The 11,798-nt window shown below is 43.8% G+C and overlaps 1 protein-coding gene across 3 annotated transcripts in view; it reads left to right on the top strand.

Moving 5' to 3' along the window:
• Nucleotides 1-352: 352 nt before the first annotated feature.
• Nucleotides 353-11,798, top strand: part of LOC116441687 (cytochrome c oxidase assembly factor 1 homolog) — a 53,443-nt gene continuing 41,997 nt past the window's right edge. For 2 of the 3 annotated variants that reach the window (XM_032103888.1, XM_032103908.1), the window contains exons 1-2: nucleotides 360-419; nucleotides 946-1,062. The gene's annotated coding sequence lies outside the window, so the exon portion shown is untranslated. Of the gene's footprint in view, nucleotides 420-945; nucleotides 1,063-11,798 lie in introns of all 3 variants that reach the window. The other variant, XM_032103899.1, reaches the window with a different exon arrangement.

Below are 11,798 nucleotides of genomic sequence, written 5' to 3'. Positions count from 1 at the left end.
TCGTGATGAGGAGTGACAGACACTAATCTCTTTTCTCTGGTGATATGACCCGAGGGAATGGCCTGGAATTGTATCCGGGGAGGTTTAGGTTGGGTATTAGAAAAAGGTTCTTCCCCCAGAGGGTGGCTGGGCACTGGAACAGGCTCCCCAGGGAAGTGGTCACATCACCAAGCCTGACAGAGTTCAAGAAGCACCTGGACAACGCTCTCAGGCACGTGGGCTCTTGGGGCTGTCCTGTGCAGGGCCACGAGTTGCACCCGATGGTCCCTGCGGGTCCCCTCCGACTCAGGAGAGGGTGTCACACCCCCGGCTCCCCCGCGCCGCTCCCAGCGCCTCCCGCCAGCGCCCCCTGCCGCGCCCCGCCGGCACCGCAGCAATGGCGGCCCCCACGGCGCCCGCGTGACTCCGACGCCGCTGCCGTGAGTGGGGTCGGGCAGCGAGCCCGGGGCACGGCCAGGGCGGGCCCCGCCGCCGCTCCCGCCGGCACCGCCGCACCCCAGCGAGCCCCGCTGCCCCTCCCGGCGGGCTCGGCCTGGCGCAAACGGCGGCAGGGGGCGGTCGGGGCCTGGCGGGGGCGGCAGAGGGCGCGGGAGGGGGTTCGTACGCGGGGAATTCCGTCGGGGCTCCGGCCACGGCAGCGCCGCAGTGATTCGGGGAGCGGCGGGCGCCTGCAAAGGCGGCGGGGGTCAAACCAGGGGCACTGGGCGGTGGCGTCTCGGCGAGGGCAGCAGTGCCGTGAGGCGAGTAGGGGCTTGCTCAGTGACCCCGAGAGCCTGAACACATTTCCCTTCGGGCCCTGTTAATGGTAATTGCACTTGAGATACGTCTTGGCCGCCTTCAGAAGAGGGGTGCAAGGCAAATTTATCTAGCAAGCTACAGAGAAAGCCTGATACACAGAGAATAATCAGAAAAGTGGCAGAAAACATCTCTTGTTGCTTAAAACAGGCACAGGCCCACGGTGCTCTGTTCTGTGGGGAACTCGGTGGCAGGAGCACAGCCAGAGGAAATGTGAAGAGGTAGGGCGAACATAAAGCAAGTTGGTTGCAGTAACTCATCCACATGGTAAGGAATCTACAGTCAGATTTACTTTGTTATTCAGGTACAGCTTGTGAAGCGACCAGGTTATCTTGAGCAGGTTTCATGTTCAAACACTGCTATGTTTCTTCATAAAAATTGGAACTTTCCTGTTTAAGTCTGCTGTGATCACTGAAGGGAACAAGATTTCCCCTACCCCTTCTTATTAGTGAGGCTAGGTGCTCCTGCTTTCCAGCCTAGTTGGTTTCTTTCTGCTCATTCACATGAACTCTTTAAGTGCAAGAAGAGAGCATGTAACATGAAGTATAAGAGTGGCCTGGGTTGCTTCTTTTAGAGCCAGTTTTTGACGAATTGAAGTGTTGAAACAAATTTTAAAAACCCCTAATCCAGCCTCAAAGGCTGGAGTAATAGCAGGCTGCGGCAGCAAGGTGGCCCTGTTCCACCGCCCAGCTGAACATCGTGCTGTACCTCTTGCATCAGGCTTAGGGATCAGCTGGCTTTTTAAAAGTTGGTTTTTCCAGTGCATCAAGGCTTTCTGGACATGGCAGGCACTGCAGCTGCACAGTCCAGCAGTAGGATGGGAAAAGTGGCATGAGCACCCCCGTTCCAGCAGCAACTCCTCAGACCTGCACTTAAATCCAGTGTTAAACTGCAACTACTCTTTGTTTTGAGTCTAAGCTTTGACTCAAATTTGAACAGTAAACCGATGTTTCATGGTGTGTCAAGGGTTCTCAAACTTGACTGGGGGTGTGGTAGAGAAAGATGCATGCATGTTGACAGATAACAAAATACTGCCTTCCTGCCTAGAGATCCTTTTGTGCTAGTTAAGACTTGGCAAAAGTTGCTGCCCTCACTATCTCAATTATTTAAGTGCTGAAATATCCCACATCAGCCAAATTCCATTAAACACAAAGTGCAAAGAAAAGTTATCTTAAACAAGCAACATACCAATTGTAAAGTTGTTGCATTTATTCCACCCAGGAAGAAAGGATTCTCATCAAGAGGGTGGTGAAGAGGTTAGCTAAACTTAATGTGTCATTTTTTTGTTAGATGAGCTTTAACTTAGACTACTGTAAATTGAATGAAAAAAAATGAAGAAGGGAGATAAGGAGCTTTTGGGATTAAAAATAAAAATAAACCCCAAAGCCTTCATTACTGTCTTACAGCTTTTTCTGAGTAGTACTTTGCCCTTGCAGTTCAGAAATTAATGAAGTGTGCTTGGATTATTGCTGAGTGTATTTTACTTCAAAGCTGGTTATTCCCCAGAAGTCAGAGGCTTTGCATGTCTGTTAATACAGTACTTTCCAGGCCACTTTTCTAATACAAACTTCGGGGTTTTGACTCAGTGCCAGAGGAGCAAAATAACATCCTTACCTTTGCAGCTGTGACCACAGCATAAAATCAAGCAGGAAGAAGAGTTGATGCTGGGGGTTGTTTTCGCTACACTTAAGGCACTTAGGAGCTGGAGCTCACACAAAGAGATGGGCCCACGCACACCCTCCCTAAGCAACGTGGCTGTTAGGGCACTTGGCCTTTCTTTTATACCTGCCCCAGTTTAGCCAGCACAAGTGAATGCAGCTTATCTGTTGAACAGCACAAGTCCCTCCATGTGGGCACTGCTGTCACACAGCAACTTCCCCCATTTGCCTGTGCTGCCTTACCCAGGCTGCAGCACAGTCTTTGGAGCAGCTCTGAGGACGATTTGGTGGCAGCCCAGCTTGCGGTTGTTCTGAGAATTAGGAGGAGGCTCTAGACACAGATCTGAAGGCTGGCTGCATCAGCTCTAGACAGCTTTTTTGTGTAGACCTCTCTGCTTGTCCCAGCTGTACAAATGCCACTGAAACAGAAGTCAACAAGTGATGTGTGTGAATACCTATTTTGAAATGCTTGCATATTCAAGCAAGTGGGAGGGGAGAGGGGGAAGAAAGGCCCTTAGCTGGATTTTTCTATTTCTCTGTACTGCTGTTAGTGACTCAGTCTACAGTTTTGAGCTGTGATTTTGCATAACTGAGGAGGTTGCAGAAAAAGGCTATATTATGTGTCAGTTTCTGGAAGGAGCAGTTACGTGACCATCAGGCTAGTGTGGGAGCTAACCTCTTGAAGATGCAGTTTTACTTTTTTCTTCTCAATATATTGTAAGGAATAAAAAGTTCTTGAGAGTATACTTCTGAAAAGTTACCTGAAACACAGGAGTACTGGAATATGTTAGTAAAATTTTAAGTTATCAGTTCAGCATTACTTCTTAGTCTTTTCCCTGTTGTGAGCCACTTGAAAAAGCATCACCAGGTACTTTATACTGACATTTGTCTTTTAGCATGTTTCAGGCATCCTTTCTGGTATAAGAATGTCTTAAGTGACGGAATACTTTCATCTGCTGTGGTGCAGTGGTGGTTTTTTAACAACTGCACAGCAGTAATAGCAGTTGAATTTAACCACCCCCACCCCCTTTTCCCAGGGCAGAGTAATTTGCTTTTCTTGGTGTTTAAGTGTTTTCACTAAGTGTTTGCATAGCATTCCACCAGCTAAAATACATAGTCCCTGTTTCCTGAGCTGTCTCAGAGTACTCTGCATATCTTCAGTACACAGCAGATAATAGGGGCTTTGCCCTGCCTTTCTTACCCCTCCCTACACCAAATAAAAAGTCAATCCTGCTATTAATTTGATCACTACACTAAACATAGTAAACTCAATTATCCATTACATCAAAATGTATTCTGCCATCATGTTATTAGACCTCTTATAGATCCAAACTGGAGGCAGTGAACAGGGAATGTTTTCTTTTTTCCTATCTGTGCTTTGAAGATTGACTTTGTAAGCTTCTCCCATCAACTAACAAAGAGATAGAAATCTTCCACATCCCTGTGTGCCTTCTCCAGATGTGGATTAAGTTCATTAATGGCAACAGTAATCTCCCAGACTGTCTGACAGGTGGTGATCTGTGCACCAGCACTAGTGCAGATTCTCACTTTGATGATGTTAAATAAGTGAGCGGCAAGAGCGTGGGCTTGAAGCAGATTATCTCCATGTACTGCACTTTGACTTGAACATGAAGTTTTCAGCTGGATCACCAGAGGCTGCACCACCAGTGAATGCTCAACACTCTCCACAACTCATAGGTGGGAAAGTCTGTGAGGGCAGGCAAGAGCCAACCCAAACAAACCACATGCACAGAACCCATAGTAGGAACACAACCCTCAGCATCAGGTATTTTCATTCGCAGACTCATGCTTATTCCTGATATAGACATAGCCAGCAGTAATTCTAAGAATCCAGTCTAGCATTAAAATAGTTAAAATTGACATATTGAACTCCCCGAGAAGGAAGACCCATAAGAAATGGGAATGAATATCTATAGGGAACTTTGATCCAGCAGAAGTCTAATGCAGTCCCAAAGACCTCACACCACTCCTTTTCAGTCTTTTAGCACTCTACAACAGTCCCTACAACTGTTTGTGTGGTTTTGGTGAGCACCACAAATTGAAGGTGTAAACACAGAATGATACACCAAGATCTGGACTATTCGAAAAGACACGGTCATCTGAACAACATTCATTTTAATGAACATGAGAGATCCATCACCTGAGGCTTGGAAATGTGTGTAGGGTACCTGGCAGGTAGGAGAAAATAAAAAGGTACTCCGAGTACACAGGCATTTGTGGATACAGAGTGACTAAACTGCCAAATGATAGTTCAGTTTGGCAGGTTATAAGTAAGTAGAAGGAATGCAAGTCTTGCCAGAGATAAAAATAAATATATTTGCCCTGTTCATGGCATAAGAGAACCACAAAAGAAGTTTTAACATTAAAACCAGGCACAAAAACATAAGTTAAAAGGTTAGAGAACTGCAAGAACCTGCTCTGGAAAGCATGTGAGATGAGTGATTAGGATTCATTTGATAGGTTTAGAGGAAATTCAGGTACTTTCCATACAGGTGCAGGTTTTTTAGAGATTGCTGCTGGGCTGCTGTTCAGCCTGCTTGGGAAAAAAGCATAAACCAGTAGGAAAAAGCCAGGTAAAAAGTCAAGGATAATGTAGATGGACACACAGAGAGGCAAACAAGTCATGAAATACCTTATTTAGCAGGATAGGGTTTTTTCCTGATGTCTAAAAATGAAGAACAGTATTATCTTGAAAATCCTTCATGTCTTGTCAGCAAAATGCAAACAATGCTTAGTCTTACGTATAGCCTTGCTCACTCTGATCTCTGGTATAATTTTCTTCTGGCCCCTCCACGAAATTGAAACCTCTTCAGAATACGTAGTTAGCATCTCTTCAGTGGCCTTCCCTGTAAGTACCCATGCCAAGAAGCTGACAGAATGATTTTTCCTCTGTACTGCCTGCTCACCATTGTCTCCAGCCATAATAAAGACAGACTTTGGAGAAGCATTTGCCATATTTTGTGGTACTGGTTATCCAGTAAGTATCTTATTAATGAACATTCTGAGGAAAGAGACACAGCCTACCTGTTTACACGAGTGACACAGCACTGTTTTTGCATGACTTAAGTATCACACATTTAACTTCTAGTCAATAAAATCTTTAGGCTTGAATTTTTGCCTTCGCACCTTAATACCATCTCTCCTTAGGATCCCAAGAGCAGCAACATGGTGTAGGTCATACACCAACAGATTTTGACTACTGAGTTTAGATGGAAGAATGATGTTGCTTATTCCAGTAGGACTGGAAAGCAACTGTCAACACTTAGAACTACAATGTGAGCTGCATGTGAGTTATTAGAGCTTAATCCTGGCATCCAGGAACATTTCCTTGGATTCTACTGTACACATACATTTGTGGGCACAGCTGTACAAGCACTGAGAGAGAAAACTACAAGCCTATGTGCTTCAGAGCCTGCACTACAGTTAAAAACATACAGCATGCTAGCACAAGTGAAAGGGAGAGCTGCTATGTGCAACTTGATCATTACATTTGGTCTACCAGTTACATAGACACAAAACTGCTCTACAAGTGCTGGTTTGCTGTAGTACAACATTTCTACACGTAGCATGGTTAGAGAGCCCACCTTAACAAATGCTTTAGAATAAATAGTGCTTCTAAGTTTTCCTGTGCTGAGTAGGAGTACATTAAGAGGATGGAAGCCATCACAGACCACTTGGAAAAGGGTAATTAATAGCTTACCAAGAGCCCCATACACACCACATAACAGTCTTCAATCCTTATCAAAAACAAAAATGTATCAAAATTTGAAACCTAGAACATTTTCACTTAGTTTCCTACCTAAAGTAGCTGTAGGCGCCTGCTTTAAAGTGACTCTTCTTAATACTAGAAGCTCACAGGTACCTTATCTCAAATTTTGGTGCCTCTCCCTTGCTATTTTTTTTAACCTTTCTTCTTTGAGCCTCACAGGTGCAAAGCTTTCAGTTGAATTAACTCTGCCTTATCCAGAAGTGGGGAGGAACATGTTTCTCTGAATCTTAATCTTACTAGGTATGAAAGACTAATGCTTAAAAATGTAAGTTGCCTGAATTTCTGTTACTTTGGGAGTTTGGGGGTTTGGTTGGTTAGTTTGTTTTGATTTGTTTCTCTAGTCAGAATTCCACAGAATTCTGAGTAATGAGTTGAACTCCAGGAGTGTACACTGTTAAACACAGGATGTTTGCTTCCCATGTTTATTACAAAATCTACAGTGATTTCCACACAGCTTCCATTTAATTGGAGTTTTGCCACCAACTTAAATAGGTAGCTCAGGTCCAAGTTCATTAACAGAATGGAAAGGTTTACTCCAAGTGTGGGATGTAGTAGAAAGATTAGAAGTGGAGCAGTTGCCTTTATATGGTGAGCATGCCTGAGCTTGATGAGGTTATTTCCTGAACCTAAACTATAAACAAGGAGCCGTGCAAAGTTGCAAACCTGCGTATGGGATGCATCTGCTGGAAATTATGACAAAAACTAACAATCTTCGCCTCACTGAAGTCAGTGAAACATTTTCTGTACTTGATTTGAGCCAGGATTTTGCTGTAGGCACTTACACTTTAACTTTGCAGGAATTAATGCACACTGCACAGTAAATACCTCTGAAAAATGTCTTAGCTCCTCTCCTCCCCGGTTCTCCCTTTTTCTTTAGGCTGAGTTCTAAATTGGTTTTCTAAACCTTTTCTATCTCCATTCCCCTTTTTCAATCAGAAACTCAACAGATATCCTTTCAGCATTCTGCTTGAGCAACACCAATGGCATCACTTTTACACTGTATTAATCATGATGCACAATAGTATGATGTCGTCCATCAGAATTTCAAAGCACTTAACAAATATTAATTAAGTATTGCGTCTCTGTGAGGTATGTAAGTAATTAATTTTATAAGCCAATGCCATTTAAAGGAGAGAGAAGGGTGGATTCTCATCTTAGTGCATAGCCTCTTACTCGTTTACAGTTATTTTCTTCCTGGGTGTCTAGACCTGAAATAAGTTCCTTATGCAGCTTTTGTAATGGTCTCAGTAACAGGAACATTTGTGAAGCTGAACTGCAAGACTCCTCTCGTGTTTCCATTATGTGAAAGCACATCCTCTCAAATTCATTGTCAAATGTAATTGTGGTAAATCAAGTCAGTAGAGAAGACAGGTGAAGAATTTGAGACTTAAGCTCCAGCCCTGCCTTCACTTCATCAGAGCAGGTGTTCCTAAACTTTTGGTGTCCTATGTTTGCTTTTGTGCAGGTAGCAAAGGACTTCCTAGATGCTGCAGGCTTCCTTTTCCCAGACACATTTACTCTTTGCACCTGGAAATCACATTAGGCAGATTTTGAGGGCTTCATAAATTTGTCTGGGCTTTCCGGATATGTGATAGCTGTAGAGAGCAGACACTTCTGAACTGGTTGCTGCATGCCTGGAAACTCTGGGTGTCAGCACTGTGAGCACACACAGCAGTTACAGGACATGAAGCCCCTCACAGAAGCAGCTCTGTGTGTGTGCTGTGCTGACCAGCCATGCATATGAAGTGCAACACATCAGAAACAGCAGACTTGATGTAGACATATCATGCAGCTACTAAGGCTGTGCAGTCAGCCCCATGCTTTCATGGGGGAACTACACAGTTATTTGCATATAGATTATACATCCCCTGCTCCTGTGTGTTGCAGCTGCTGCGTATGTACACAGCTTTTTCTACCCGTGAAATCCTCTGCAGACCTATGGGATTTCTACTGCTCTAGTTTGTACCCTGATATACACACTCCTCCAAAGAACAGGACCCTTACTTGTTCCACTTCTTTCAATTCCCCCTTCCCTTCTAATAATAAGTTCTTGCAGTTAAGACAGTTCTTCCATGAGACACCCTCAGACAATTTCAGTTTGCACAGAAGAGAGGTGGCAGTCCCCAGTCCTTTTTCCATCCCCAGGAGTCCTTGGTCTTGGTAATTCTGCTGCTTACCGTGCTGGCTCTGACGTGTTGGATCTCTTCATTAGCTGCTTTGACCTATTAGCCTGGAAGAAAAACAGCAGAAAGATTGGCAGCTTTCTCTGGCATAGTGAGGTAAATAGCTGACTACATGACAGATGTGACGTAGAGGATTTGCCAGTGATACCAAGCTGTGAGGTGTGGAAGGAAGTGATGACACTTGGCAGGCTTGAGAGGTAAGCCTGTGTGAAACTCATGAAGTCCAACAAGGCCAAGTGCAAGGTGCTGCAGATGGGTTGGGGCAATCCCAAGCACAAGCAGGCTGGGCAGAAAATGGATCGAGAGCAGCCTTGGGGAGGAGTTGGGGGTGTTGGTTGACGAGAAGCTTGACAATTGTACTTGGCAAGCTTGGCAATGTGTACTTGCAGCCCAGAAATCCAGTTGTGTCCTGGGCTGCATCCAAAGCAGTGTGGCCAGCAGGGCCAGGGAGGGAATTCTGCCCCTCTGCTCTGCTCTCATGAGACTGTTTGTAGAGTGCTTTGTCCAGCCTAAGAAGGACACGGACCTGTTAGAACAGATCCAGAGGAGGGCTACAAAGATGCTCAGAGGGCTGGAGCACCTCTCCTGTGAAGACAGGCTGAGAGAGCTGGGGGTGTTCTGCCTAGAGAAGAGAAGACTCGAGGGAGACCCTGGAGCAGCCTTCCTGTACCTAAAGGGGACCTTAAAAAGCTGGACAGGGACTTTTTACAAGAGCCTGTGATGATATGACAAAGAGGAATAGTTTTAAACTGAGAGTAGGTTTACATCAGATATTAGGAAGAAATTCTTTACTGTGAGGATGTTGAGGCATTGGAACAGGTTGTCCAGAGGGATGCCCCATCCCTGAAAATATTCAAGCCCAGATTGGATGGGGCTTGAGAATCCTGATCTAGTGGGTAGCATCCCTGGCCATTGCAGGGGGTTTGGAACTGGATGATCTTTGAAGTCTCTTCCAACCCAAACGTTTTCTGTGATTCTGTGATCAGGGGAGTACGGAGCTGTTGCATGTGCAGCTGGGAGAATGGCAAAGAGACTGAGAGACCTGACCTCTCACTTTTGCAAGTGACTAGTTAGATCAGCTTAGCTGCCTGTGAAGTGGTAATTTGATTTGCTTCTTTTACAGAGCAGAGGTCCTACATTGCCTCTTTTTCTCTTCTCCCTGGAGATGTCATTCAATCTGGGAAAATTTGAGTGGATTCACAGTTTTTCATCACACCACCACATAAGAATCATATATTTGGAAGGATTATCAAGGATTTTTTACATTGTTTACCTACAGGCATTTGCCTTTAAACTTTCTCCCATATGTTTCTGTGGCCTCACACCAGTTGGGTTGTTTTTCACTGCTATTCATATGCTGGAGGCTAAAACCATTGCTGTAATCATGTTCATAAACCTCTATGATTTTTAAACATGCTTATTCTGATTCTATGTTATCGTCAAAAAAACCTTTGAATCCATTGTCTTCCTCTAGTGAATTAGTTTCAAAATTGTACCTAAAGCTAAATACACCTCCCATGTTGTGTGGAAACTGCTTTGAAATTAAACAGAAATTTGAGAAGCTTCTGTTGGCTGCCTCAGAGAGTGTCAAGCACATGAAATATTCCTCCCACCCCCCTGGAAAATTAGGAAATAAATAAAGAAATAATCTTTTTTTTCCCCTACTCCCTAACTTCCAGCTAGATTTGAACTGGAAGAGCAGAAAATCACACCGTGATGAAATTCTGATTTTTCTTCAGTATTATTTGAGAAATGAGGGAAGACTTCAGTGCATTAATAAAGCAGTTTAGACACCCGTCTGCCACAGTGGTGGAGCTCAGAAGATCAAAAGAACATTCTCATCTGCTTGACACACACACACTCAGTGTTCATTCATTAATGGCATACTTTTAGCGTAGGTTATAACTGTACACATCATACAACAAAGCAGTGCTATGAAGTTCCCTGTCCCTAGGGAACAGAAGGAACAGAAAAAATAGTCTGGTTGATTAAAGCATTCTCAGCAGCTGAGAACATCCCTAACACTGACACGTTTTACTGTGAACTTTGAAAGGGTGGGGAGAATAACTGCACACCACCATCTTCATTTGATGGTATTGTTCAGAATGAATCCCCCACTGGTAGAATAATCCCCGATAAAAGGCATTCTAGCTTTCAGAAGTCATGCACTCAAAGCATACACAGTGGGGGGATGTTGTAGTATCAGTGCTCCATAAAATATGCACAAATTGGTTTGGGGTTGCCCATCTGTTTTGGTGACAAAAAGCGGAGGTCTAGATATGTATGTCTTAAACCAAATATGACCCATTTCAGGTTCTGAAGTAAAAGAGAGTTCATCCTTCCCTGACAGAGGAAAGAGACAAAACCCATTGTGTTTTTCCAGATACTTATTCCATAGGGTCTCTAGTCTAAAGACCTAAACTTATCTGAAAAGCAAAAAGCCCATGGTGGGGGGGGATTGGAACTAGACAAGCTTTAAGGTCCCTTCCTACGCAAACCATTCTATGATTTGCTTATTGGTTTTGCAATTTTAGAAAATAAATTATCTCACCTCTAGTTTAGGAAAATCCCAGTTGTAATGAGGTTAACTGGGTGGATTCCAGATCACACTCATTCCTTGCATGGTAGCATTGACTTAGTGGCAGAGCACCAGAAATTAATCTGGCCCTTTCTCTCCGTGAAAGTGAAAGTGTGTTAGGCAGGCATTTCAGCATGCAGGGTAATGTGCCTTTGGATCTTACACAGCTAATCCTCTTTATACTTTGCTGACTGTAACCTGCTTAGTCTTACATGAAACGTATTCGTCATCTTTTCCTGAGCCTGGTCCAAAAGCCTGTTGAAGTCAGTGGAAAGAGTCCAGATATTTTTTCAGTAGTTTTGGAGCTGACTCTATATGAACAGCTGGTGTATCACTGAGTCTTCTAGTTGAAAGACAAGGAAAATAAGCAGCACCAAACCACATTGGACTCAGTGCTGTATTAAATATATAAATGAAAGTAATGTGAAACTTGTAAAACCAGACTGGACAAAACACTCTGAAACATGCTGCAGGGAACAGTCTAGTGCTAGCAGGGGAATAAGTTAGCTATTTAATGATTTCTTTTCCATAGCTTTTACTTTTCCACGTATTCTGTAATGTAACAGTACTTTTTTCTCCTTGGGCAAATAGCTGTCAGACAGCAGCACTGGAATGAGAACATATGTAGTGTTTGCTTTTATCTTACATTACAAAAGAAGTATGAATACCTTGTGTTATTCCAAGTATAAAATTACAGGTGTCAAATCATTTGGTGCTTTAAATGCTGTGCCAGAAAAGTAATCCAGTAAAAATAAGCTATGTCCTGTCAAAGCTGAGCAGTTAATATTGTTATT

Source organism: Corvus moneduloides, chromosome 1, assembly GCF_009650955.1.
Source record: "Corvus moneduloides isolate bCorMon1 chromosome 1, bCorMon1.pri, whole genome shotgun sequence".
NCBI classification, from domain to species: domain Eukaryota; kingdom Metazoa; phylum Chordata; class Aves; order Passeriformes; family Corvidae; genus Corvus; species Corvus moneduloides.
Note: the sequence above shows the minus strand (reverse complement) of the source record. Positions and strands in the feature narration are given on the sequence as shown.